The 26,447-nt window shown below is 41.9% G+C and overlaps 1 protein-coding gene across 15 annotated transcripts in view; it reads left to right on the top strand.

Annotated features, from left to right (window-relative positions):
- The window catches only part of TCF4 (transcription factor 4), a 336,776-nt gene that overhangs the window by 114,837 nt on the left and 195,492 nt on the right, over positions 1-26,447 (top strand). The window lies entirely within an intron of this gene.

The following is a 26,447-nucleotide window of genomic DNA, read 5'->3' as shown; positions in this document are numbered from 1 at the left end:
TTTAAATTAATATGATTTTTTGAATGCATATGTTTTACCTGTACAGAACATGAGGCCAGGCAGATGTTCTGTTTTTAGGAACTCGGGTGTTTAGTCAGTTCTCTACGGTAACTTTAAATTGTAGGAAAATATTGATAGTCCGTGCAGGGTAATACAGCATACAGAACTAAGTTTCATGACCATGGGAATTACAGAGTTTCACTGAATCTACATGGAAATTTTGTCTTTTTTAGACGTAAAGCATTTATCACAATTTTAATGTTGCAATAGTCGTTTTCTAAGTAAAGGTTGATGGAACCAAAGTGGTGAATGTTTAAAATAAAAATATCATTTGGCTTGCCAGTTGGCGATGAGGTACAGTTTGCATTAGCTGTGAATTTTCATTAACAGGGGTTAATGAAAACCACCTTAATAGTAGGTATAGTGTGCTTAATAGGTTTATTGTGCTGAAGTCAGAGTAGTGCCTTCAAACTGACTGTAAAGTCTGGTTGTGTATTTACCAAGGGTGGACCTCAGTGCTGGTGGTCTCGGCGGTCCTCGTCCCACTCTGCTGGGCGTGAGCTGTGTGTGGTCTGAGAGAGTCTGAGTGTCCAGCACGCCCTTCGTACTTGTGGCCTTAGCATAGCTTTCTGCTTTGACCGCACTGTAGGGTGTTCATTTAACTGCGGTAACCTACACAAGGAAAAGATCATTCATAATGGCTTAAGAGGTCTCACTAGCTGGTTACTTTACGTTTGATTGAAAAAATGATCTTTGCTCTAGTAAATGTGAGTTTTTAACAGTATTAGTGACTCTCTCAACTTGGCCATATTCTCTTGAGAATCCATCAATAAATGAAGTTAAATTTCTTGGTGCAAGCTGTTGTACAATACTCCAAGGAAAACACACAGCCACAATTGTATCATTCTGAAACCATAATGGCAAATGCTTTTAAAGAATGTCGTGATTTTTAAGCCTTGAAACTATATTTGTCATTTAAGGTGGTTAGAATTTGAATTTCTGTCTTCCCCTTCCCCCCAAAAAATCACCATTGAATCCTTCGGAGGAATTTTAGATACTTAACGTAAATAGATAACGCAGAGAAATACTAGCAATTTATTTTTAATGGCTAATGTCATACGTTGTGCCCCTTGTGTCACCCCAACTTTGAGAACCACAAAATTGTCTTTGATTCTAGGTTGTTCTTTCATTTTTGCTTTTTTTAACTTTAAAAAGTTAAATTTCATGTATCGGTTGTTTTAACTTCGTAGCTAAACCAAGAGCCCTAGGTTTTTGTCGTTGTTGTTCTTGCTTTTTAATCAGTTGTCAATAGAAAGGTGCAGTGCGTTTTCTGTTTTCAGGCTGTGTGCAGATGGCTGGATATATTTCTCAACTTAAAATTTAAAGAACAACTTCAGCTGGTTCAATGACAATAGTGATCATTTTAACGGCAATAGTAAATTCTGATGCCATTGCTTCTCTCTTCATCCCTACCCAAATTTATAAAGTAGAAAAAATTAATTTAAAATAGAAAATCTTGAGCGGTAGCACCTAAAGAGTGTATGAAAGAACTCCCTTAGCAGATTCTAAAACTATCCTCTGACAAGCTAAAGTCAAATAGAATAAATAAATGACTCCTCCTATTTAGAAGTTCATGTAAAAAAGTTTCCCCGAAGAATAACTTGATAAATTTCTTACAGACTACATCAAGTGACACAAAAATAGCCAATAACTGTTGTTCCTGTGTCCTTGTGGGCAACTATTTTACCAACCAGATTCACTTTTCAGTCCAAATCATATTTAAAATATAAGTGGACGAGAGCCTAAGGCCAGCGTAGAGAGACTTGTTGTTCAGGCTGAAAGTCAGTGTCAGCTGTGTTCTTTTACCCGGCTGCCCTCCTTCCCATTAAACTCTTAAATATGGAGGCCAGGACAGTCTCCTGCATTGTGGTAGGAAATGCTGCTGTGTCGGGGGCTCCCACCCACTGCTCCCCATGAAAGGGCTTCTCTGTTAGATAAGCTGTCTGGTCTGAAACATGGCTCTGTATTGTTTACAAACTGCTACATTTTCCACCTCAAGCAGCTTTTTGCACAGAAAAGAATTGTGCCTGGGCTAAATGGTTTATCTGACTTGAACCGCGCGGTGTCAGACTGGGGTCAGAGCAGTCGCCCTCAGAGCGAGAGGGCATGGTGCAGTGTGCACAGAGGGGAAAAGGGAGGAAAAGGGCATTTAAACCACTATGAAATACCTTGCGTTTTTAGTTCAGAGAAGAATTTTTAGGAAATATTTTTAGAGAACTGACTATGATGCTGCATTAACAACTCTTCCCACCCTTATAATTTCTCACATCCCAAACGCCTTCTTGATTTGCTTGACTATCTCAGGGCTAGATTCCGGAACAAAGATTCTCATTGATTTTGCTCAAGCTGCTGTTTATTTCAAATGAAGCCACTTCTGAGATGAGCGATGCCTGGTGTTATGCTGCATCTTTACAAAGAGAAGATAGGGCATTTTCAAGAAATTAAAGGCAACCAGTTTCCAGAGGGAGACAAAGACACAAAATGGGACCTATTGGCATAGAGAACAATTTGAGCTCATAGAATATATGGTGTATTCCAAACTGTTCTTTGTGTACAAATCCATGTTCTGTGTGTTGTGATCTTTGTGGAAGCTCTCATTCTACTAAAAGGTATCAGACCTTAATGTAAGTTTTTGACAGTACTCCAATATCCATTCTCAGAATCTTTCCTTTTCATTAATTACGAGGGATTTCTCTCCACATCACAGACTTAATCCTGCTATGATGTCACGTTAGGGTAGAAGCTCTATAGCACCAGAAATAAATCAGCCTCCTTACTGGACCAGATTTTCTATTGTCAAATCAGTCAAGTCAGTAACTGAATTAGGTGTCTGCTACAGAAACAAGTGACAGTAATTTTACTGGAAAGAGTTATTAACTGCAGATGACCTGATTTTTTTTATGTAAACTGTTTACTTAGTGGTATTCAGTTTATTACAAGAAAGAAAAAAGTAATGAACCACTCTCTCCTTTGGGGGGTGAATTAATGTTATATGTTGTGCTCTTTATGGCAGTCCACTCTTTGGGAGAAAGGATGCAAGAATTGCTACTATTTGCTCATAAACACTTTTATGCAAATGAAATCCTTTATGACAATTCTGAACTTTGTTATTTCACATGAACGGTTTGCATAAATGGTAGTTTGTGTAATATAATACTTGTTCAGCACCCAAATAATAAAATTCAATTTGTGCATCTCGTTTATGAAAAACAGGTGATAATTTATAAGATTAAAAGAGGGACTCCATTAATTTACTCTTTTAGAAATAAGCTTTCATATCTGAATATAGTACCCTATTTGATAGTTCATGAATCCCTAAACTACAAATAAACAAATGAACACAAGAGCACTTGTGCAAGTGTGTGTGCACGCACGCTTATTATGCTGGAAAGATGAATGACAGTTCTTGGTTTGCACGGTTGCACTACGCCTTCCATTCCTCTCTGTAGTTTGAGTTGTTGTGCGGCGTGTCGGAAGTTGATGTTGCGTACCTTCTCTAAAGAAGAGCATAATTAAACTAGACGAAACAGCAAGGCCCTAAATTTATTTAAAAAAAATATGTGTGTGTGGCTTTTTGTTTCTCCTTTGGTGTGGGGGAGTGTGGAGGAGTGCAGAGATTGAAACACCAAGTCACATAGCTGGCTTCCTGCACCGACCGATCAATACGTTCTTTTACCGCACATTTCCCGAGTCCTCACTCATTGCTTTCACTGGGTCAGTTTGCTTTTTTGTGTGAATTTCTGTGTCCTGTGTACGAAGAGAGAACAAGCAGATCACTCCTTCCTTGTGACTACCTGTGATTATTAATGATAAGACTGTACACTTGGTCTGCTGGAAACTTGTTTGCTGGCGTTTTGAATGGTTTGATTAAACCTATACAGGTGTAGCCAGTGGGTGGCTTTCAGGATATGCTGATAGGATGGAGAGGCCAAGGGTCTCAGTCTTGTTTTTCAGAGGACTGTATGTATGCTATGGGATAGTTAGAAATTCCTGGCAAGAACTATATGCAGAGAGTATGGATTTTTAAAACTTTACTTTCTGGTTTTTTGCCAAGCATTAAACTCTGTAGGGAATTGCCCCAATATTTTTACAATGGGATACAATATATTATCCAGCTAAAACTTTTTGATCCAAGGAAGGATCTAAGGATGCATTTTCCTTCTATTGTTCTAGAGCCTTAATTTAAAACCAGATTGTTTGAGTGAGCAAGTTGCCAATAAGATTATAGATACGCTTCTGGTAACTGCAGGATGTGAAAGTGATACCTCTGTATGGTTGACTGCAGCTTAGTTCAGCATCAGCTGCTGTGTTCACGTGTCCCTTTGTGAATGGTTCGGTTTCCTTATTGTGGTTTTGGTTCCAGTCCCATTAATGGAACTCTAACCAGTGCACTAAATAATTTCCCACTGTACAGTCACTGGTTTCTAAATTACCTCAGTGGAACGTTTTACTGCAGGAATAGATCGAGGTGTCAGGCATAACTGAAGAAAGCTGCTGGCTTATAGAATGACCTTTGAATCTCATCTGGGTTAGCGGTTGATATTTTGATTTGGTTACTGTGGTCATATTGTGACAGCTGCTAGCTCATTACGATTCAGTTCCACTGCTCCGTTTGCCTAGCAGGAATATTTAGGTTTGTATTACTTCAAAGTGTTTATGGCTACCCTGAGTTTAGCCCAGCGTAAAGGTGAAGTGTTGTGGGCTTTTTCAAATCCCAGTGGCAGAGGCGAGTGGCACGGTCTTCTTGTAAAACGGCAAATGTGAGTAGATTCGAATGCAGGGAGTGTTTCTTTTCATTTTAAGACTGGAAATACCCAGTGAAGAGGCTCTTACTAGGAAAACTGCTTTGAAAACTTTAACCTACAAAGGCAAAGAATGGCCGCACAGACACATAGTTTGTTGAAAGCATGGGTAAGATTTAACTTCATTCCTTGGTGAGATAGTTTTTTTTCTTCCACGAAGAAATGTAAATATTGAAACTAATTTAAAGAAAGAAAACCCGTGCAATATTAACAATTACTTGATGTTCAGAAGTGCCAGAGATCAAATAAATAATATTTTGAGCATCAGGAAAACGGAGTTGGGAGTGTGGCTGTCTAGACACTTCCGTTCGCTTTCCGAGTATCTGAAGTTACAGGGTGAACCAGGCCGCTGGGAGTTCACTGGTTAGGGACGTCTGTGCACCCTCGCTTTCTTTTTTTAATGTCACTTTTTAGCTGGAGGTTATCTTGATATCATCTGTTAATCTGTGGGACTGATAAAGTGGTAACAAGCAATTTCCGAGAGAAGAAATGTTTAATAGTGGTCTTATTTGTTGTTAATTTTTTTTGTTGTTTGGGAGTTTTGTTATTGTAATATGTTACATTTAAAATGTCCCCCCAGAGTATTCACAGATTAGACTATTTTAAGTGTCATCCTGAGTGGTTTCATTAATCCTGATTTTGAACTAAGTCTGGGATTCAGACCCGACTTTTCTACTCTCTGTTTTGCTCCAATTGCCCGTGGGCCCAGGTCAGCTGCTTCTCACACCTTTAAGTCGACGGGGGAACAGACCTTGAGATGATTCCTGGGATAATTGTCTTATGTGATGGTTCCTTGATCTTTTAGGTGTGCCATTTTGTCTTTATACTGTATTTTATGTTTAGAGATGTTTGATCATTCTTTCTAACCCGTTCATCTCCATTTCGTGACACCTTCAAGTAATTTTGCTAGTGGTGTGTTTTCCAAATGTAATCTTTAAAGCTGATTCCAGTGGATGTTTCTTTTCTACCTTAACTCATTCCAAATCTGTAGTTAAGGGATTGAATTGGTTGAGGACGAAATAATGACCTGTTAGGTTACATCGCTAAGAGAAAGGTGCAGTGCATGGACCGATGTTTGGCACAGAGTGGTAGGGCCTCAGTAAATGGCTGTTGAATGGCTTCGTTCATGAAGAAGTCGGGGAATCGTGTGTGTGTGTGTGTGTGTGGTTTAAACCCCGAATGAAAAGCCCATACGTGAAAGTGAGGCCTACATGTGACTGTACCCGGAAGAGAACTCTCACCCGGAGCCGGCCAGGCACGCAGAACCGAATTCAGTGGTATCGTGTCCTTGACTGCACAGAGCGTTTCTGCCGGCAGGAAACGGACCATGTGGCAGTATGGTAGATTTCAGTTTCCAGTAAACCACACCACAGGTTATTTTACTTATAAAAGAAAATAACTAAAGTCAGTATTTTTTGAAAGGCTCCCGAAAAGAGTTGTGTTTCCAGTATTCAGGTAAGATAACTTACTTCCTCTTGTCCAGTCAATAAACATTTCTGGTCCTCTTTTCCTGGCCTTGCTGAGTTTCCACTCGGCCGTCTGCTCTAGGGTGTGGCGGAATGAGCGCTGTGGTGAATAGTTTTTATAGTCAGACTCGATGGAGTCAGCCAGGTTTTATATAATTTAGAAGAACTGATACCAGAAAAAAGTTACTTGAAACTACAGCTAACAGAAAAGTGTAGATCTTCTAAATACCGGAGAAAGATTTCTCACATAGACATTTACTGACCCTAAGAGAAAACAAACCATTTTAGAGTCAAGTGAAAGTAAGAAGCAGTTTCTATCACATAGGGATGCTTTTGCTGGGGAGTGATGGCGAGTGTGACAGGTGGTGGCTTAAGAATAATTTTTCCCACACCAGAGACGGGCAGCGGGCCTCCTCTGGGATGGGTGTGCAGCCCAGGGACGTCCAGGCCGGGATCTCTGTGATTCTTTTGTCCTCCTCATTGTCTCTCGATGACTGCCCGAGGCAGAAGGAAGCGGAGAAGGGTGGGTTCAGCGTGTGGTCGCCCTGCCCACCTCCCAGGGCCCTCTCCAGGGGCAGGGTTTGGGCAGGGGTGGGAAGGCACACGGTAGCTTCTCTGGGCTACTCAATGGCAAGGGGCAAGAAAGAAGTTGAGCGTGCTTATCGGACTTAGCAACTTTCAGAGCTTATTTCATTTCTCTTAAGAGGAAAGTGTATGATTTTCAACTGAACTATTTGGAAAATTAGTAACAGGGCTCAAACTTTCATGTCATAGGCAAAATATAAAAATGGACGTCAACTCTAAAATCTGGCCAGCAAATTAAAGAGAAAGACACAGTAAATAGAGAGGACAAAAAGGTACTGAAATTAGGAAGAAAGAGAAAGTACAGGCGCGAGAGGCACGCACAGGCGCGAGAGGCACGCACAGGCAGAAGGCGCCCGAGGCGAGCTGTTCTCACTTCGTCTTCCAGGCCTGTGCCTTCTTTGTCCTCATCCTTTGCGCCAGGCAGCAGCCTGCCCCAGTCAGCCTCCTCACTTCCGAATCCCCTAGAACCTTCACTTGTATGTCTTGGGCTTGAATTCCTGCCATGCTATGCAGAGTACCCTGGGCAGCAGGCCCACAGCTCCAGCCACCAGCCTTTTCCCTAGTCCCTTTGGTGGTCATTGGCATAGCCTCAGACCGGTGGCCCCCCGCCCACCATCTCCTACTGCAGCCATTCAGAGCAGGACTGGAGCAGCAAGGTCTCAGGACGGGCCACTACAAGTGACAGATAGCAATTGTTCCCTTGCATCATTGCCAAGCATTCTCCTGGGAACTTAGTTCCAACAACCTGCCATATTGCAATGAAGCTCTAGACAAGAATGCCCACTGCCTGGGGCGAAAATCCCTCTATTTTATTTTAATATGCACGTAATTTGTTGTTCTTTAATGTGGAGGATTAAGTGCAGCCAAAAAATGACATTTAATTTTAGTCAGCCTGCCAAGACTGCGCGAAGCTGTGGTGGGAGCTGGATCCGACTTTTGGCCTTGAGTTCCCCACCTCTGCTGAGCACAACCATGGCCGGAAGCAGGCCAGCGAGAACATAGGCGGGGGCGGGGCCACCTGTCGGTAAAGGTAAGCTGCATGTGAAACGCACAGAGCTGTTTTAGTTAGTAGTAAAGTTCTTCTCTAAGTTCTTCGTTGGAGCAGTGGTTCCTTTGAATGTTGTATAAGCTCGACACTCAAAATGTGCCTGTGGTAGCGTTAATCAGTGAACAGAATTCTTGACTGGAGCCTTGGGCAGAGGGTTACAAAATGCATTTCTCAAGGCTCTCATTGCCCCTCAGCTCCAGGAGAGACATCAGCGCAGGTACAGGGTCTGAGAAAGTCAAGTCCATGCACCAGTGTGTCTGCCTCTTGTTGTGCTGTGTTGGCCTTCAGTGCCAATAATCCCTCTTTCTTTGCACAAATTAAACATGCGTGAGGACCAAAGGCTCAAGGGAACTCCATCGCCAGCACTATATACAAGTGTTGAGAGGCGTCATGGAACAAAGGACTAGGCTAGTGGTCACTGTGGTCCTAGACTTGGCTTTTTCACCTCCTGGTGGCTGGGACTTGGGATAAATTTCTCATGAACCCCGACTTTCACGGGTGTAAGGTGAGGACAGTGATGTCTGCCACGCCTGCCTCCACAGTCACTGTGAGCAGTGTCATAAATAAAGCAGGGTATGTCGCGTTGCCTGCTCTGCCCTGCGACTGTTCTCTTACGGACTTGCAGAGCTGCACATTGGTACTCCGTCTCTTTCATCTGTAATTAATAAAAAAGTCTATATTCTTTGGGTCTTGGGTGAGTAGTTTTAAAACACCTTACTTTCTAATGAGATGGGAACAGAAGGCGGGAACAGGTGGAGGTAGTGCGGAATATTCAGTTCTCTAAACATCAAGACCAAAATGAAGAGATTTCTTTTTCAGCCCAGACAGTAATCCTATAAAATAAGGACCTCTTGTGCGATAACTACGTTGAATTCAGATATACACCGACCTCTGTGAAATATTTTCTTCCAGCCGTTTCTCCAACTTAGACGTTCTCAAGTTTCATTGTTTCGCTTGGGTGGAACCGCCTCGGTGTGGTATTCCAGCAGTGGCGGGCTGAGATTTGTCTGCCTGCATTGTGGGTCTTCTGAGTGATGGAGCGACCCGCAGGTAGGATGCCTTTCGTCAAGGAGACGCTGTTGCCCGTGACTTCCATGTTCTCGAGAACACGCTGGAGAGCGTTTCCTCCCATTTCTCAGTCCCTTCTTCTCCGGAGAAGGTTGGCATAGAGTGTTGTCTCCTTGTGTGGTTATTTTTCAATTCCCTTCACTCCCAAGGGTTTCTGAGTCTTGCCTAAGTAGCTGTGTAGTATTCTGGAGTAGAAAGAGGCATTCATTGGAACTCATTTTATTTTATTCTGCAGAATGTCTGGCCTGTTGACCAACAGTTGCAAAATGTATGGAACATAGATTGGGATTCAATTAAACTTGACCCTAAATGCTTAAAAGAGCCCAGCTGGTTTTCATCTTCTTAGTGATTGTTCATTATTGCTCCTCAGTTCCTTGACACACGTTTCTGAACGGGAAAAACTGTAAGGAAGCTTAACTTCAGATTGGTGTAAAGTATAGCTGGTTATTTTGTCTATGTTCAAAATAAAACATTTAAAGCTCTCCTGTAGGTTGAAGATCCCACTAAAGCCCAGTGTGGGGGAAGTGGAGGATGGTGGGCCGAGCGAGGCTTGTTTTCAGCTGGGCGTTGACTTGACCTTTGGCTGTCGTTAGTGCTCCGAGGGAACTTCTCCTCTGGGTACTTGCTCTAGGTTTAAATGAAAGCACTTAAATTCAGTTACTGCGGATTATTATTCTACTTACTTTAATTTTACGTAGACTATTTTTTCTGTTGATCGCGTCTGAGCAGCTTGGCCAAAAGCGTTAATGCAAACTTGAGAACCATGTAGTGAAGTTTTGCAAAACGTGGAAGTAATTAATTAAAAGCCACCCCCTCATGGGCCGTATTAAAGCTGCATGAAAATAGACCGTGTATAATACCTGATAACATTTGGTGGAGGAGGGAAAGACAAAAGAAGAGAAGGACGAGAGAGAAAGAGACACAGATAAAGCTAATTTCCCAACATTTGGACCACGGAGTGCCTTCTTCCAGCACCGTGTTATCAGTGCTGGCATGCTGTCTGAGTCTGAAGTCACTGGGTTGCTAATTGCTCCCGCCTTTTTCTCACCTTGGCTATTCAGACCGCGCTGTACTCTTAACAGTTCAGTAAGCAAATCTGAATGCTTTGGGGGCAAGCATAAACTCTTTATGTATAACTGATTGTACTTAATTGGGCAGTACCAGATCGTGGAGGAAAATTTATTGGTGACTCTGTCTCCTTCAGAACTTTCTGAGTAATTGCAAGTGAACCTGATATCCTTGTTTTTGGAAGCCTTAAACACTGGTTTCCTGACAGGATCAAATTCATACTTTATATTGCATGTGTTCGGTTTCTTTTTTTATTGAAGAGTTTCCTTTTCCTTATTTATCAATGAACTCACAGATATTATTTGGAAATTGAGATGTGGTGAGCATGAATACCAGAAATATTTTGGCAGACCACTTAAATAGCTCTGGACAACTTCCAGTAGGCGTCACAGTAACTACCTATGGGAAGATGCAGCCCTACTGAACAGTAGGGCGCTAAGCAGTCTTTCGGTGATCTTGGACAAGCCATTTTTCAGTTTAACCCCAGTTTTTTTTATTTTTTGATACTGACCTGATTCATGGAGATGGGGCCTGGGGGTTGGGGGGAAGTGCTATCTGAACTTTTTTGTTACTTCAAAAATAAAACAGTTCCAAAGCTGAATACTCTTGTATTTGCCGTTCATTGAAAAGTTCTACGTATATAGTTTGAACACCAAGTTGAAAATAAAGCAGAAGAAAGCAGTCTTGCTCACCTTCTTTTAAAGGCATTTTAATAGTGAGATTTTGCCCTCTACCCTCATGAGTTATATTTAGTTCTGAAATAAAAATTTACCGCTGTTCTCTCAGCTGAGCTGATACAATTTTAAGGGTGGAATTGAGTTCACACCTGCTCTAGCATAAAAAGAAGCCTCTATGTGACTTCTTTAAAATATTCACAGAGCAGAATAAGAACGAGAACTCAGTATTCTTACAGTTGTAGCTAAACAGTAATGTTTCTTGCAAACACCAAATCAGCTTTATAAATTAGCTCTAACTTGCTGATATAGTCCATACCTAGATGCCCTCCTTAGTTACCCATGTTCCTCAAGGTAGAAGGTGGTTGTGGAAATGTCGTTGGTTTGCATTAACACTGACAAGTGTACATATGGGGAAATCTTTGCATTTGCTAGGCCATTTAGCTGTTCAGGACATGGTCCGTTAGGCAAAGTACAATGGCTTTTCTGAGTGCTCTAGTTAAGGGGCAGGATGTGTAAAGTAGTGTACACTTAGGTGGATAATTAATAATTAGTGTAGGCTTAGAAGGCTGTAGTATAATATATAAATTTCAGCATCTGTTAAAGTTTTATCAGAGCAGCTCACCTTTCTTACAGTGAAGGAGTATTCCTCCCTCTAGAAGAAGGGGCTCCCAGTATGTGTGGAAACCTTAATAACATAGCAAACACTGTTTTCCATGGTCACTGTGATTAGGTAACATATTTTAGTGGCCAAATTTAAATAGCATCCCTATACAGTATTATTTTGTATGGGTTTGACCGTAGACAAAAAAATACTACTTAGAAAAGGTATTTGGGAGAATTCTGGTATTTGGAGACTGCTCACTTGCCAGAGAACCTCTCACTCCCCACATTAACCTCCCCCAGAACAATGGGGGTTGTTAATTTTATAACTTCATCACGAGTAAATACATTCAGAGGGAGAGCCGTTCTAGAGCGCCCATTGAAAGGGGCAGAGAAGAGAAGGCAGAGCTCCTGTGCCCAGATTTCGGCTTGGTGGCGTTGCGAGCACTCTTCACATCTCGGGTCCTTGCGTCCCAGCTGCCTTGGGTTTCCAGCGGAGAGGAAGCGCCCCCTCAGGGCAGTGAGGGAAGGGCAAATTACGTATTTGTGAAAGCAGAACACTGCTTCAAAAGTTTGATTGGCTTCTTGATAAATACAATTAATGTGTTATCAGCACATCTGCAGTCCTTTGGTCCTCAGTGTATGTAGTTTTTTATACCGTCCATATGAATTTTATTTGTACTAGGAGCTAACCAAATGATAAACTTCCACACTCAAATTAGTCTTTGGTTCATTCATCCACCCATCCAGCAAGTACTGGAGGAAAGCCTGTGTCCCACAGGCTCCGTGTAGGCACTGGGTAGTGGTGTGCTCCTTTTCTTGCCTTTGGTGTGGCCCACAGTCTGTGGAAGGAATTGGGTTGGTATGAGATAATTATACATCCGAGCATTAGGTAAAACACGTATTTTTCAGACCATAAGATGCAACTAGGTTTTAGAGGAGGAAAATAGGAAAAAAAATTTTGAAGCAAAATATGTGGTAAAATATTTAGTAACATAAATAACATAGTATTTCACCAATGTAAATGTAAACAGAACTCAACAGCAGCACTAACATTATTCCTCCCAAATGGGGGGGGGTGCGTCTCATAGTACGAAAAATACGGCAATCCCTGAGTGCACAGGGTGCTGTTGGATTTTATACCTGGGCTGTCTCACAATGACGGTTGAAATGTTTTGGTGTGCACTGAGTACTAGGCATCCTCTAAGTACCTTACATGTAACATCTTGTTTGCTTCTTATAGTAAACCTCTTTGGTAAGCATTGTCATTACAATTTATGAGGGGTGGGCAAATGAAGATCAGACAGGTCAGGCTAACTGTCTTGTGTTTTGTAGCAGAGCCCAGATTCGAACCTCCATCTGCTGAACTCAAAACCCTAACCACCCTTCACTGTTTCACTTGTAGAAAATTTAGAAAGAATTCCTGGAGGCGTAATCTTGGCTAAGCATGAATTCAGCTGCAACTAATAAAATACCTGATAATAGTAGGTTAGTCAGATTAGTTTTTCCCCTTACTTATGGGGATATCTGGAGGTTGCAGTTCACCTGTGTGAATTCAGCACATCAGTGTTGCCATCCTACCTTTATGTCCTCTTCAGTGTGCTGATTTTCATTCTTTAGCTTTTTCTCTCATCTTGAATTTCTTGTAAGACGTTTGCTGATACCCCAATACCACATCAGAGTTCATGATAGGAAGTAGGAGAGGAAGAAAATAGAGCTACACCCATACCTACATTTATCCCATTCTGTTAGGAAAAGACAAACATAAAGTTACCTTGATCTTGAGCAGAATTCTGCTAACAATGTATTGCCCAAATCTCTAACAGATATCTACTCATAGCTGCAAGGGAAGCTGGTAAAATGAACTTTTACAGCATTAGCTGGCCCTGTGACTCAAGAGGCAGGCAAGAGAGCAGGGGCTTGGGAATACTCATTGGATAAATCAACATGAATTTTGTTAGAAGTGATAATGAATGAACTGAGCCTTAAAGGGTGAGTTAGAACTATTCTGGGAAAGAAAATTCCCAGTTGAGAGAGCTAGATAATATTACAGGAAGTCTGGAACTGAAGTGGCTTCATAAGGCTGGCATACAGATCCATAGAGGAAGGGATGCCAAGGGAAGCTGGGTTAGAATCCCAGCCTCTGAAAACGTAAGGGTCTTTCTTATATGGTAGTGGGAGGAAGTTGGATTTTTACTGAAACGTGGTAGACTGACTACTCAAGGATTTTTCAAATAGTGGAATAACATGATCTGATTTACCCCTTAAACCAATCAGTCAGCAAAGTGTGAATAGGAGGCAACATGAGAAGCAAGGAGATTACTCAGGAGGTGATTAAAGCAGTTACAAGAGGGAATGATGAGAAATTGGACTGAGTCAGAGAGAAGAGGACATAGATTTTTGAGTGGCATTACACTGAAGAAAATGGGTAAATTTGATAACTTATGGATGGCAGAGGGGATTGTCCTTGGCTTCTTGGTGTCTTGCGTGAGCCACCTGGTGGATGGTGGTACCATTCATTAAGATACATAATATGGGAGGAGGAGTAAGGTTATGTAGGATTAAGACGGTAAATTCAGTTTTGGACAGGGTGAGGTTCTGAGATGTCTGTGGGTGGATTGGTCTGTGGTTCTGGGCTGCAGACTTGGCACACAGCATTCCGTATTTGGTAGTCGGGGTCATGGGAATGGATAATAACAAGAGAGAAAAATTATTTTCTGCTTAATTATTTTTGTTCTCTAAAGATGTTAAATTGAAGGGAAAGCCTCTGTCTTACCCCCCCCCCCCCCCCCGTTTGTCATTTTAAAGAAACTGGATAATTCTTGATTTGATCACATAATTGTTTTCAATGTTATATTTGGTCTGTTGTCCCAAATATGCCATGTGGAAGTTCTTTCTTTCCTTTTATCTTCTTCCCTCCCTCCCTCAGCACCTCCCTCCCTTCTCCCTTCTCCCGTCTCCCTCCGTCCCTCCTTCCTTTCTTTCACCAAGGGAGGTTAGAACGAAACTCTTTTTTCAGAGCATGCATTGATCCGCCGTATTTGGAAAACATCGTAGATCCTTGGAAGTGGAATGGGACTTAGAGCTCTTCTTGGAGTCTTTCTGGTTTCCCCCAGCTTTCCTTCCAGTGTAGGATTCCTTCTAGATGACGCCCTAGCAAAGTTGTTGGTGCGCAAATGACACTGTGACTCCTGTGTGAGTGACGGATCCCCAACAGGCACTTGCTCCCCTGCTTGGGCATTCTCTGCACTAGAGGAGCCACTACTGACAAGGCAGTTCCCTGCATTGCGACTTCCATAAAGCTCAGACTTCCATGAAGTTCTCAATTCTGTCGCTGTCCGCCTGGGATCCTAGTTCTTTCCCTCTGAAGCTACAGAGGGTTGTGTCCTGTCTCTCTTTCCGCGCTCTTCCCAGGATGATAATTCTCTCTTCCTGCAAAAGTGTCATTGGAAAACTTTTAACATATCATGGAATAGTGTTTTACCACACGTCACGTTCCTGGTCACTGTCCTTTCCAAGTGTCCTAGTTAGTCTCTGTTCCTCTCCAGGCAGTGAATCCAGGACTTGCCTCAGTGTTCCAGATCTAGTTAGTCACTAGTGGGTTTGCTTGATGCTTAGTATTAATGCGGCCTAAGATGCCATTTACATGCCCATGTTTTAGCTTTGACTAAAAATTGAGCTTGCAGTCCACTAAAATCATTGCTTTTAGTAGTAGTAGTAGTAACAGATCTTCTATGTCCTTGTGTATAATGGGAATTTATTTTATACTTACCAGATTTCTTCTCATTGGATTTGGCCTGCAAATGTACCCTGACTCTACCCTTACCCTCTGTCAATACTGGAGGCAGGGTAGTGTGATGCTTAGTGGTGGGCACTCTTGTGTTTAAATGTTAACTCTAACTTTTCCACCTATTTTCTTCACCTACATATTGATAATTCCAAAGTCTACCTGGTAGCATGGCTGGGTAAAATAAATGAGGTAACGCGCATGTACGTCAGGGATGTGTGCCTAGATTCCCATGATCACTCAGTCCAGTTCACTCTTACTGTCACAGTGGGTGTGGGCAGTTAATGGGGCCATTTCTACAATAGTGAACCCTCCTTTTTATTGTTAGTGTTCTGCCCCCTGGAGGAAGAAAACCTTAAGACAAATGGTTCTTCTGTGATGAATGGAGAAGCAAATGTGATTCTTCGCTTAGAGTTGTGTGATTGAGGAGCCAAATTTATCAAGCAATAAATAGGATACTATGATGAATAAAGTTGCTATTGATTGATAGTTACTAACTGGCTACTTTGTTGGGCCTTATGAGAAAAGAACTCAAAACAAACAACAACAACAGCAAAAGTCTTAAAATTACCTGGACAACAGTCCCACACCTAGTTTTAAGAGAGAACATTACAAGGCAAGTCAGATGATAAATTATAGGTGATGCTAGTTATATCAAAGTTTGGGTTAATACTAAAGATAAATTGAGGGGTAATTATTTCCTTCACAGAGGGTTTGCCAAAGGATGCCTTTGGATTTAGTCGGTGAAGATTAGAATCATGACAGCTTTTCAGGAACACAGTTCTTGTGACTAGATAAGATTCTTGGAAAGTCATGTGTGAGCTCCCAAGGAGTTTTAAGAATGAGATCCTACTGTAGGCCATCACTGGTAACTAGACCTACTAAAAAAAAGAGAATGGATGAACATCCAGCGACCTGTTATATAACCAAGCAATGGGACCTCATACAAGGTCTAGGTTGACCAAGCCAAGGTTAGGTCAGACTGACTTGTTTTCATAATAAATGTCACAATGGTGACAAGTCATCAAGGCTATCATGAGCACACAGTCTGCAGCTGTATACTTCTTTCTGGACCAGACTTTGACTTCCTCTATTTGGTCATAGCCGCAAAAGTATGAATGGCACATTACAAAAGCCATCCTATAATGGTTCCTCACACCGTGTAGAAATCTTCTGTAGACTCAGGCTGCAAATGTCCCTCCATGCACCTGGCTTCTGTTCTAGCTATTTCCTCGTGTGCAGATTTTGGTCTGGTGCCATCAGGAAAGGCAGCCCTTCTGAAACCGAAACCTTCAGATTTCACTTTACCTGGTTATGTGTAAGGCCTGAGAGGTGGTTTATTAAACAGGGAACATTCCAATTTTCTCTGTAGCTTTTAAAAACCATTGTGACTTTCTACATGTGGATTGCATTGGTACCCACCGCCTCTGCTGAGTCTCAGAGGGGCTTGGACTGGTGGCGGCCGTTCCTCAGAAACTGATGGGGGTGTAGCATTTATTCAACTACTACCCTTTCTAAACCAAAGTAAGGTTATATTTTTCAGTTTCATAGACAGACAAATGAATGTCTTTAAAATAAAACCTACTTCCCTTTTTTCTCTCTTTTTTTTAGATCACCCGTAGCAAACAGCTTATTGGTTTTCTGTAGAACTGTTTTGTTTTAAAAATCAAATTGAAGAGCAACTTGATTCTGCCTGCAGAGCAAAGCTATCTGCCTTTTCAGAAAATCTGGGTGGTTAAATTGGAAGCATGCTCTGCACATGGTTTAGCAGTTAGTAGCCCGGAAAATGACCCAATAGCCAAGATAGTTTTTTTTTAATCTTCATTGTAAGTGCTTGTTTAAAGTTTAAGCCTGTAATTGACTATTTTGTGCATTGTTCATTGTTAATTCTTTTCAGGCTATTATAGTTTTATAAATACATTGCCTGCTAAGTTGTGTCAGTGGAGAAACATTTAGTGCTATAAGGAAATCCAGTTAAATGTGGCGCTTAAAAGCATTACCAATTAGACCAGATCACCATGAATCTTAGTGATCCTAGGAAAGTCACTTTCTATTTGGGCAAAAATCCCACTTATTTAAAATGGGTATGATGATTTTTTTTTAAATAAAGGGGCTGCACATAAATTCACAATATACTGTGTACCGCAGAGCAGTGTCTGCTGGTTGGAGGCTATATTACTCAGTGTTATTACATAGCGCTCTTGGTCTGCTCCGCAGTGGAGAGGCAAAATCCTTCCATTCTGTACTTTTGTCATATTCATCAGCTGGTGTCTACCAGATAGCTCAAGCTATTCTGTTTTGTACAGTTTATATTTGAGAAATTCTAATGCATACACCACATGCAATACATGGGCATGATAAGTACTGGTTAGAAAATTAGGGAACTTCATTAATATTTTTTTTAGTTTAGAAAAAATATATCTTACTTGAAATTACAGGTGCAAGCTAATACTGGCTAGTATTAAAGGTTACACAGACTGCTGTAGAAAAAGAGTTGAATTCTGTCTATCAGGTAGGAAGGACCACTGGAATATGGATATAATGGAAAGATAATGACACAGATAAAATGTGATTTATCTGTGTTTGGTACAGAAAGAAAAATAATGGCTGGAAATGTACTGAATGTAGCTTAAGTTATTTATCATTATGTACAAGGAAACTTACATAAAACTAGTCTTGATTAAGTTTTATGTGAAACAAAGGATATGATTGGAAGTGTGGAATTGGAGAGTATTTTAGGAGCATGATGACAACCCAGCTAGACGGTTTAGCAAGTTTGTGGTGGAACTAGAGGAAGAAAAGAAGGAGCAGGGAGTCTTGGTTTGGTTATGCAAATTTGCAACATGTGTAGGAGTCGGGGTCTAATGGGTTGTTGCACTAGATTTGGTCATCAAATGTTGCTTTTAACCATAGCAAATATTATCTGGGCTATTAATGTAAACACTGAAAAATGTAGACTGCCTGTAGGTAGAACTGGAGCCTTTCTGTCATGGGAAGCAAAATTTAAAAGTCAGCCTTGAACTTAGACCCTGTAAAGCTGAGTGAGAACAAAGTGGGTAAGTAGTGAAAGAAAAAGAGCCTGGAGTGGATAGAGCATGCACATTTAGAGATAAATTCAATAAGCAGATGCCCAAAAGTTAAGCTTTGTAAGAATAAACACACTATCAGGATATTCCAACTGTCAGGAGAACAGGATTGGAAACCGGTAAGCACAAAGCAATTATTTATTAAGAAAGGGAACAGTTGACATTGAGTGTTGTAGAGGAGGATATTAAAAATGTCAAAAATATTAAAAGCATCCCAAAATTAAGAGTGGAAAAAGGAAAAAAGACCACCTATGAAATGAGGGTAAATAATAATAAGTTATCTCTGAAAGCACCTGAAGAACAGGAGATCTGAAAAAGTGGTTTGTTAAGCCCCAAAGACATAGAAAGGGTAATTTATGGACAGGCAATGAAGACAGTGGTAAAATAAATGAATTTTTCACCTCAGTGTTCACAAAAGAGGATGGGAGACAGATGCCAGAAACAGGCATAAATTTCCCAAGGGAGAGTGAAGAAATATAAAATAAATCAGAGTCATGCCAAAACAGGTGAGCACGGGTGAGAAGGAAAAATTGCAAAACCCTAAAATTTTAGCAGTTGTCACCCAAACACCTTGAAAAAGTAAGAAGAATGAAGACGCTGGGAAGGAGAAGAAAAACAACTGTGTTTTTTAGAATGGTTGGAAATAGTTTTGTGAATTCGTTTTATCTAGTTAATTCATTAGACTATGACCTTTGAAATTTATCCTTAAACGGAATGAGCTGGTGTACTTAAAAAATTATCTTCAGTGGCCTTTGAATAACCAAAACACATTTTTGGTCCCCCAGTTCCCAGGCTAAGAGCCACTCCACTGTGCCCCGTGTTTAATGTTTATTAGGTATTTGTTAAGTGTTTATTAAGTTTGGTTATTTTTTCCAGGATAGTCAGGGAGTCACTGATATAGCCAGCATTTATTGGATATTTCTTAGTGTCAGACCATGTGCCAGATCCCGAACCACAGCCCTGGAAAAGACGTGCCCGTATGGGGTTTGAAGTTCCTTCTCTCTCACTCCTATAAACAGCCCTACCTCATACCAGGTAAAGAAAAAGCTGTTCATCAATTTTGTTATCATTTCTGGCCTTATTTTTAACGGGCTTCTTGGAGAGTGTCTGGAGAAGGCTGGCCGCCTCTTTTTACTGGTCCCGTTTGCCGGGCTGTGCTCAATGCAGGTGCCTGCTTCCTTTCTCTAGCCCTCACGGTGGCTTTCTCTGTCCAGGCTCGCTGGTCTCCCCAGGGCTCCAAACCAGACTTCTTGCTCTCGTTGTTGTTCCCTATGAGTTGCCATTGAATGGATGTAGAAATCCTGGACCTCCTGCTGCTGTTTTGAGATTCACAGAGTTCTTGCCTGAGGCAGGCCAGACACTCTACTTTCAGGAGTGCATTTTCCTTTCTCCAGCAGCTCCACCTCCTGCAGGGGGACCTCCTGTGCACGTGCGCACGTCCATCCCAGGCTGGCAGCCATTGCCTCCCTTTGGACAACCCACTTTCCCACGCTCTGCCTCCATGAACTTTAGGGCCCAGTACACCTCACTTACTACAAGACCTTCCCAGTTCTCTTCCCAGAATTAGTCTTTCTTCCCCTTGCATTCAAAGATTACTTTAAGACACTCATTGATGAGGACACTATTGTGAGCAGGGCTTCGCTGTGGTCAGTTCTTTCCCCCTTCTGATCGTGTTTTAGCCGCCACCTAAGAGTGGAACATGAGGGCTGCTTCAGGGACATGCAGGAGAGAGACAAAGACACTGTCACCCACTAGTTTTGTCCTTCAGTACCTTGTTCCCATGGCCAGAGATCTTCTAAATAAAATTAACCTCCTGAGCCATCTTTCTTATCGGGACTCTAGGTGATGACCTTTGGTTGGAACAGACCGCTGTGAGCTCTTGTGTAACTGCTCTGTGTTTAAGCATCTCTGAAAGCTGGTTTACTGAAGTTCATCTGAAAAGAAGGATCGACTAAGCTACATCGCTATTTCTTCGGTCATTTTTTCATCTTTTGTATAGAGCCAGTTTCAGTTTGATTGGTCGTTGCACTGGGAGTAGCTCAGTGGTTTGGGGCCTGTCAGACTTGAGTGAGCTCCCCGTCTTCTGGAGGGAGACAAGTGCGAACGGGACAACTACAGACAGCAGCACCAACCCCACCTGTTAGTGCCACTGAAACTCGAGCCAGGCTGAGGATACCACAAAGAACCTTTGTTACATCTTGGCCTATATTTACTTTAAAGATTGTTTTATCCCACTAGTTACTAATGCCCTTGTATATCTGATAAAAAAGTATATCTGATGAATAACATTCTTCAGCTGTCAGCCCATGGTCCTTGAACCCTGTAAGTAAATATGACAGATCTTGTAGATCTTCACCCTTTCTTGCTCTAACTCTGAGTTACCTCTGAGCAATTCACGTAATACAGATGCCTGGGCTCTATTGACAGACATACTGTGTCTGGAGGTCTGGCCTGGCATCCAAGCATCAGATGTAAATGTGCATTTGGTGATGCTGATGTCCTTCCAGGTTTGAGGATCTCTGACCTACACATCACTTCAAAGAACTGTCATTCTAGTTTTTAGACTGTTCACGGTTCTTGATCTGAGTACTTATTTTTAAATCTTTCGATGTCATCTTCATTCAGTGAAAGTGAGTCATCACCTATTTAGCACCTAACTGTTTACCATCAAGATATTTTTATGCCGTAAATTAATAACTTTTTTAGGTTAAAAAACATGAATAATTTTAATGTGTTAAAATTGTGCATACTTCCAGAAAGGGCTGAAATGATCTATGTTTTTTATTTGTCCTTTAAGTCAGTAGGCTTAATCTAATGACCGTGAAGGTTTGTCTCTGTAATAGTGATGTGAGTGACAGATACGTGTTGTTGTAGATTCACAATTAAACGTTCTGTGTACACAGTGGGAGTGACGTTTTTTGTATTGTAGGAAAATTGTTAATGTATTTTTACTAATTTAGAGGAAAGACAAACCAAAGAAAAATTACACTGTAAATATTTCAAAAAGAACATTTTTTGTTATTTTTTAATAATATACAGCTAAGATGAAATGATATTAAAGAAGGAATCTTTGCCTTATGCAGATGTATTAGGGAATGCTAAGAAATTAGCCTCGAATTGGTTGTAGGCACGTATGTTTTTATCAAATACTTGGGTGATTTTGTTAGGCTTTGAAATATTAATTCAGCTGTCATGTACATCCTATTACCCACAATAGTTATTTTTTTAAGACTAACTTTTCAATAAAGGGACACAGCCCCCAAGTTGCCATAGCTTGATTTTATGAGTTTTCTTTCATACTCTGTGTATTACTGAGGTAGATAATTAGGGATATTTTGTTATGTCCTATCACCTCTGGAGTGATAGAGCTGTTTTTGTCTGATCTGGGTTATTCATACATGTAATGTTTTGATCCCATCATGGATGCAGAGCTGAACCCAAGCTGCTTATCACTGTGGCTCCCTAGCTGTTCACCTGGGGCTCCAGGTGACACGTCGCCATGATAGTAGGTGGACTTTTTTGCTTCTGTTGAATTCTGTATATTCAACTTAATAAAATTAAAGTTCAGGGAGAAAGTCAGTTAAGGGCTTCTATGTGTTTTATAATACATGGCCTGAAGTTAAAGAAAATGTATGGAATTTAGGTATTGCCTTTGCACAAAATGGATAATAGTATATTACATCTTGCCATTGAAGTTATTAACACCTTCCTTTACTTAGAATTTTTGGCAGGTTGGAAATGTAACTTTTAGGGAGAGATAGAATTCTTCTATTTGAATAATGGATAAAGGGCATAAGTCAATAATCATGTGATATTATTTCCCAGGATATTAATAAGCATTTCTTTACCCACGTACTTTTTCCCCTAACCATTGACTCTTGATTGGTGAAGTTTTATTCCCTATAAACAGGCCAAGAATACCTACAACTTAAGGAAGGGTTAACAACACATTGCTTGATTGAATTTTATATTGTTTGTAAGTTTATTTGACTTGCATTATATGTACTGATTGGTACTAGTTTCTCTGGGTATAGAAATGGGATCTTATGGTTCTTTCGTATGTTTGTATTCAGTCTTTAAGTCATTCATGAATTCCATTCATCCAGTATTTATTGAACATCAGTTTTGTGCCAGATACTCGGCATGGCTGGGTGCTGGGGATGCACAGGGGAATGCCGCAAACTTGGAGTTGGCTTTCTGTCACCAGGAAGACCCAGGAAGTAAATGGGTCAAGAGAAACGCAGGGCTCTGTGGTAGCTCTAGCAGGGAGGGACACCACACAGCCAGAGAGAGTCGGCGAAGTTGACGTCGAAGTTCAGTTCTGACTGATCTGGAGGAAATTGTCGGGCAAAGGGAGCTGGTGTAGGAACAAGACAGGAGAGATTCTGAGGCCTTGGGAGGTACATCTGCAGAAGGATAGAGTAAGGGAAAGGGTTAGGCATTTCTTTAGGAGCTCTGGGAGACGGAGAGTGTGAGGCCACGAGAGCCAGTCATTCCGAGTCTTAGAAGCCGTGCTCACCATGTCACTCATTCGGCAGTTACGTGCTCAGCACTGGCTGTGTTATGGACCAGGCGTCTTGGACACATCAGGAAACAGTGCAGAAAAGAGTGCTTGCCCTTGTGGAGCTTTTATTCAAGTGGGAGGGACAGCTGATCGACATGTTGCTGGTGGTTTTGAAAACAGGCCAGAAGCATGTGTAGTCCAAATGGTTACAGTGTCAGCATTTGCCAACATCATTGAGCCAAATCAAAGGCTATTTAATAAAAATAACTTTGCAGTCATTTCCATTTCCAGTCTGAAGGCTACCTGTAATTTATACTTATTGATCACTCCCTCTGTGCCCGGCATTGGGCTTAGCAGTAAGCATCTCACATTGAGCGAAATTACTGAAGTCCACTACAATCAGTGTTTCTGATTCATTACACAGACGCACCTTAAGAGTGGAGGGCTTATCTGTGATGTTAGATGAGCACACTTGAGAGATGACCGGTAAGGAGGGTCACTCCTGTTTTTAAAACTCATCACCAGAACTAGAATTCTTCCTTGTAGCATCTTGACAATATCAGTAAACAGAAAAAAAAAATGCTTGATTTTTTTTTTACTATACAAACAAACAAACACTCTACATAGTGATGGAAACTAGACATTTGCTTGTCACTCAAAATTAATTATTGTAATTAAGTAAGTTTTAGTGTGGTGAATACTTTTCTGGTGGAATTAATAAGGATCAGAGAGAATGCTAGAAGTCAGTGTATAGAAGCAGGAGGAGAAATATAGCTTAGCAAAGTGAATGAAGAAAGATTTGTTTGAGTTTGCCCTGCAATTGTAAGAGCAATTGAATGAAAATATTCAATGTATGCGAGGTATTTGAAAACTTATTTTACTCCGACAATCTCAGCCTGATTTGTTTTATTTCCTTTAGAATAAAAGTTGCAAGTGGGTAGGAATTATGCTTGTAAATGTTAGCTTGTAAAGGGCTGGAAAACTACTCCAGGGTAACAGCTGAAAAGGAAATGGCCCTGTCAGCGTCGTGCGCCTGGATGATTGGGCACATAGGGGACCCAAGCAGAGAGAGAGGTGCAGGGGGAAAAGGTCGTAAAGCAAGGAAGCTTGTTTGGAACTAAAATATAATAGCAATGCAAAAGCCTTGGGAACCACCGAGGTGATATATTTTTTCCTTTTAACGTAATAAAAGTGTGCGCAGTTGAAAACGTGTGGGGTTTCTTGCATAGGCATTGCTGTCATCAGCAGCACACCCAGTTGGGTGTATTTGGAGAAACAGTCAATCTTACGGTTTACTGTTCTCTTTTCCCATGTCACCAAAGGCATGCATTTCCAAAGCAGCACAGATTAAGGCCCAATCTTCGTATCTGTGATACAAATATAAAGCTGACTTGTTCACACAGAGCAGATTAAATCCATGCTCCATCAGTATTAAAGTGTAAATAATGACAGGGACCTTTGTCTAAAAGCATCCATAATGCTTTTTGCCAATGTCCATAAATGTTGATCAGTATCCTAATAAGGTAGCAATGGCCACCAGTGATTTGCTCTTACTATGTGCCCGCCATTGTGCTGCAATTTGCATATTTTATCTTATTGCAGTCCATGGGGAATATTTATTTCTCATTTTATGAATAAGCAAAGTGGGGGACAGAGGTTGGAAGAGTTTGGACGCAGGGGACAGTTACCAGTTAGTGGTGTGTGTGGGATCCGCGCACAGCCCTGTCGGCCCCGAAGCAAGCGTGTGGGCTCAGCCCGCAGGCCCGCCCGCTTCCCTGGCAGTGCGGGGAGGTTGGGCAGGGGAGTGTTCGACGTCAGGAGAGGGAGGAGGCTGCACGGGACCGAAAGGTGAGGGTCGAGGAGCCTCACTACGACTGCTGGACTTCTTTACTTTATTTTATTGTTTTACATTTCAGCACCCTGTGAAGCTACAATAATAAAGAAAAAGACTTCACAAGATGAAAGGTTGAGGGTCACAAAAGTCCAGGGAAAAGACCACCATCATTTTTTATTAAGGGAAAAGCGAGGCCGGTGAGCGCAGGGCCTTCACACAGGACAGCACACGTCTGGTGAGGACCCGTTGCCCACTGCCCTCCTGGGCTGGAATTAGCCTCCGCTCTGGGATTCCGGAAAGTGTTTATACCCAAGTATCTTTCTTTATTACGATCTTGGACAAATTTAAGCAAAATAATATTAAAGCCCTTGGGAATGACACAGAAACAGATTTCCAGCGGATCAGCGCAGCACATATTCTCAGTGCTGGGTTTCTCTGAAAGATTGTTAGGCTAGTTTTCCTGTCTGTTTACTTCGTGTGAGACCCGCCTCAGTCCTCGCTCAGACTCGGCCTGCATCCTGGCTCGAATGCCGAGACATCTGGCCGGCCTTTTTCTGTGTGCGGGGTGCAGATAACAAGGCCTGTTTCACAATGTTTTGAAAGTCTTGAGTCTCTGGCCCAAGATTTGATATGTGATAGGTCTTCAGTGGGTCTTAGTTTCTTCTTCCCCTCTGCCACTTACTTGACCTGATTAAGAGAATGTATAAATACAAGTTTTTGTTCACTGTTACTGATGAGATGATCATTTTTAAGTGCCAGAAATCAAAATGTCCGATCTCACTTTGCTGTGGACTTTCACAAAGGGTTGACTTTCCAAGCTGTTTCCCTCCTGCCCTTCTGTACGCTGTGCCCTCTTGTATCTCTAGTCAGGGGTGTCAGACTCATGTTCACCGGGGGCCACGTCAGCCTCGCGGTTGCCTTCAAAGGGCCGAGTGTGATTTTAGGACTGTATACATGTAACTACTCCTTAACAGTTAAGCAAGGGCTCGGCGCTGCCGCAGGGTAGCAGCAAGGTTCTGGGCCGGATAAAACAAGGTGCCAGGCCAGATAAAACAAGGCGGAGGGTTGGATTCGGCCCTCGGGCCTTGTGTTTGCCGCCTGTGTTCTAGCTGCTGTGTCTTTGGAAGACCCTTTGACTTTGGTTGCCCTGTGGTCCACGAGCAGCTTTGAATATCTGTCAGTGTCACGTTAGGATGTACTAAAATCAAAGAAGCATTGGATCTTGGGAGGCCATCTCGGTCTCACCAGTCTAACTTGGATTCTTTTTAGACGCTGGTAGAGAGAGATGACTAGAGTCTAACTCGTGCTTTCTCTGGCCATCGGCCACTCCTGGCTGTCTTCTTGCCCCACATCTTCACCGCTCAGTCCAAGCTCACCACTGTAATTGCATCCAGTAGTCCTCAGAGGAGAAAGGAAAGGAGCAACGCAGGGAAGCAGGGGTCCTAGAGTTTTCGGAAAGATGTCAGACTTCTCAAATGTGTGACTTGATTTGAGGTACTTGATCTGGGGACATCTGCCACCAGCCTCCAGCTGGCACCTTCTCCCACGTGTAGGAGAAAACGTGCTCCTGCTTCGTCCTCTTGACAGCTCTCAAACATTTGCATCTTTCAGCTTATTGTCACCCTTGTCCTGGAATCTTTCTTCCAAAACCACTCCCTTTCTGTTTTCTTCCATTATCCCTTTGTCCCCTGATTCCTTTCTCTGTACGTATATGTGGGAATGGGTCTTGCCCTCTGGCACTGCTTGTCAAAGCATGTGCTCATACATTGCTTACTTCAAGTCTCTTGGGGTCGCGTTGAAATTGGGACACCCTTCAGGCCGACACACCAGCACCTCAGCAGGGTGCAGTCAAGAGCTTTCCT

This window comes from Phyllostomus hastatus, unplaced genomic scaffold (assembly GCF_019186645.2).
Source record: "Phyllostomus hastatus isolate PE091 unplaced genomic scaffold, TTU_PhHast_1.1 phas_contig_80, whole genome shotgun sequence".
Classification (NCBI taxonomy): Eukaryota; Metazoa; Chordata; class Mammalia; order Chiroptera; family Phyllostomidae; genus Phyllostomus; species Phyllostomus hastatus.
This window is presented reverse-complemented; position numbering and strand designations above follow the sequence as displayed.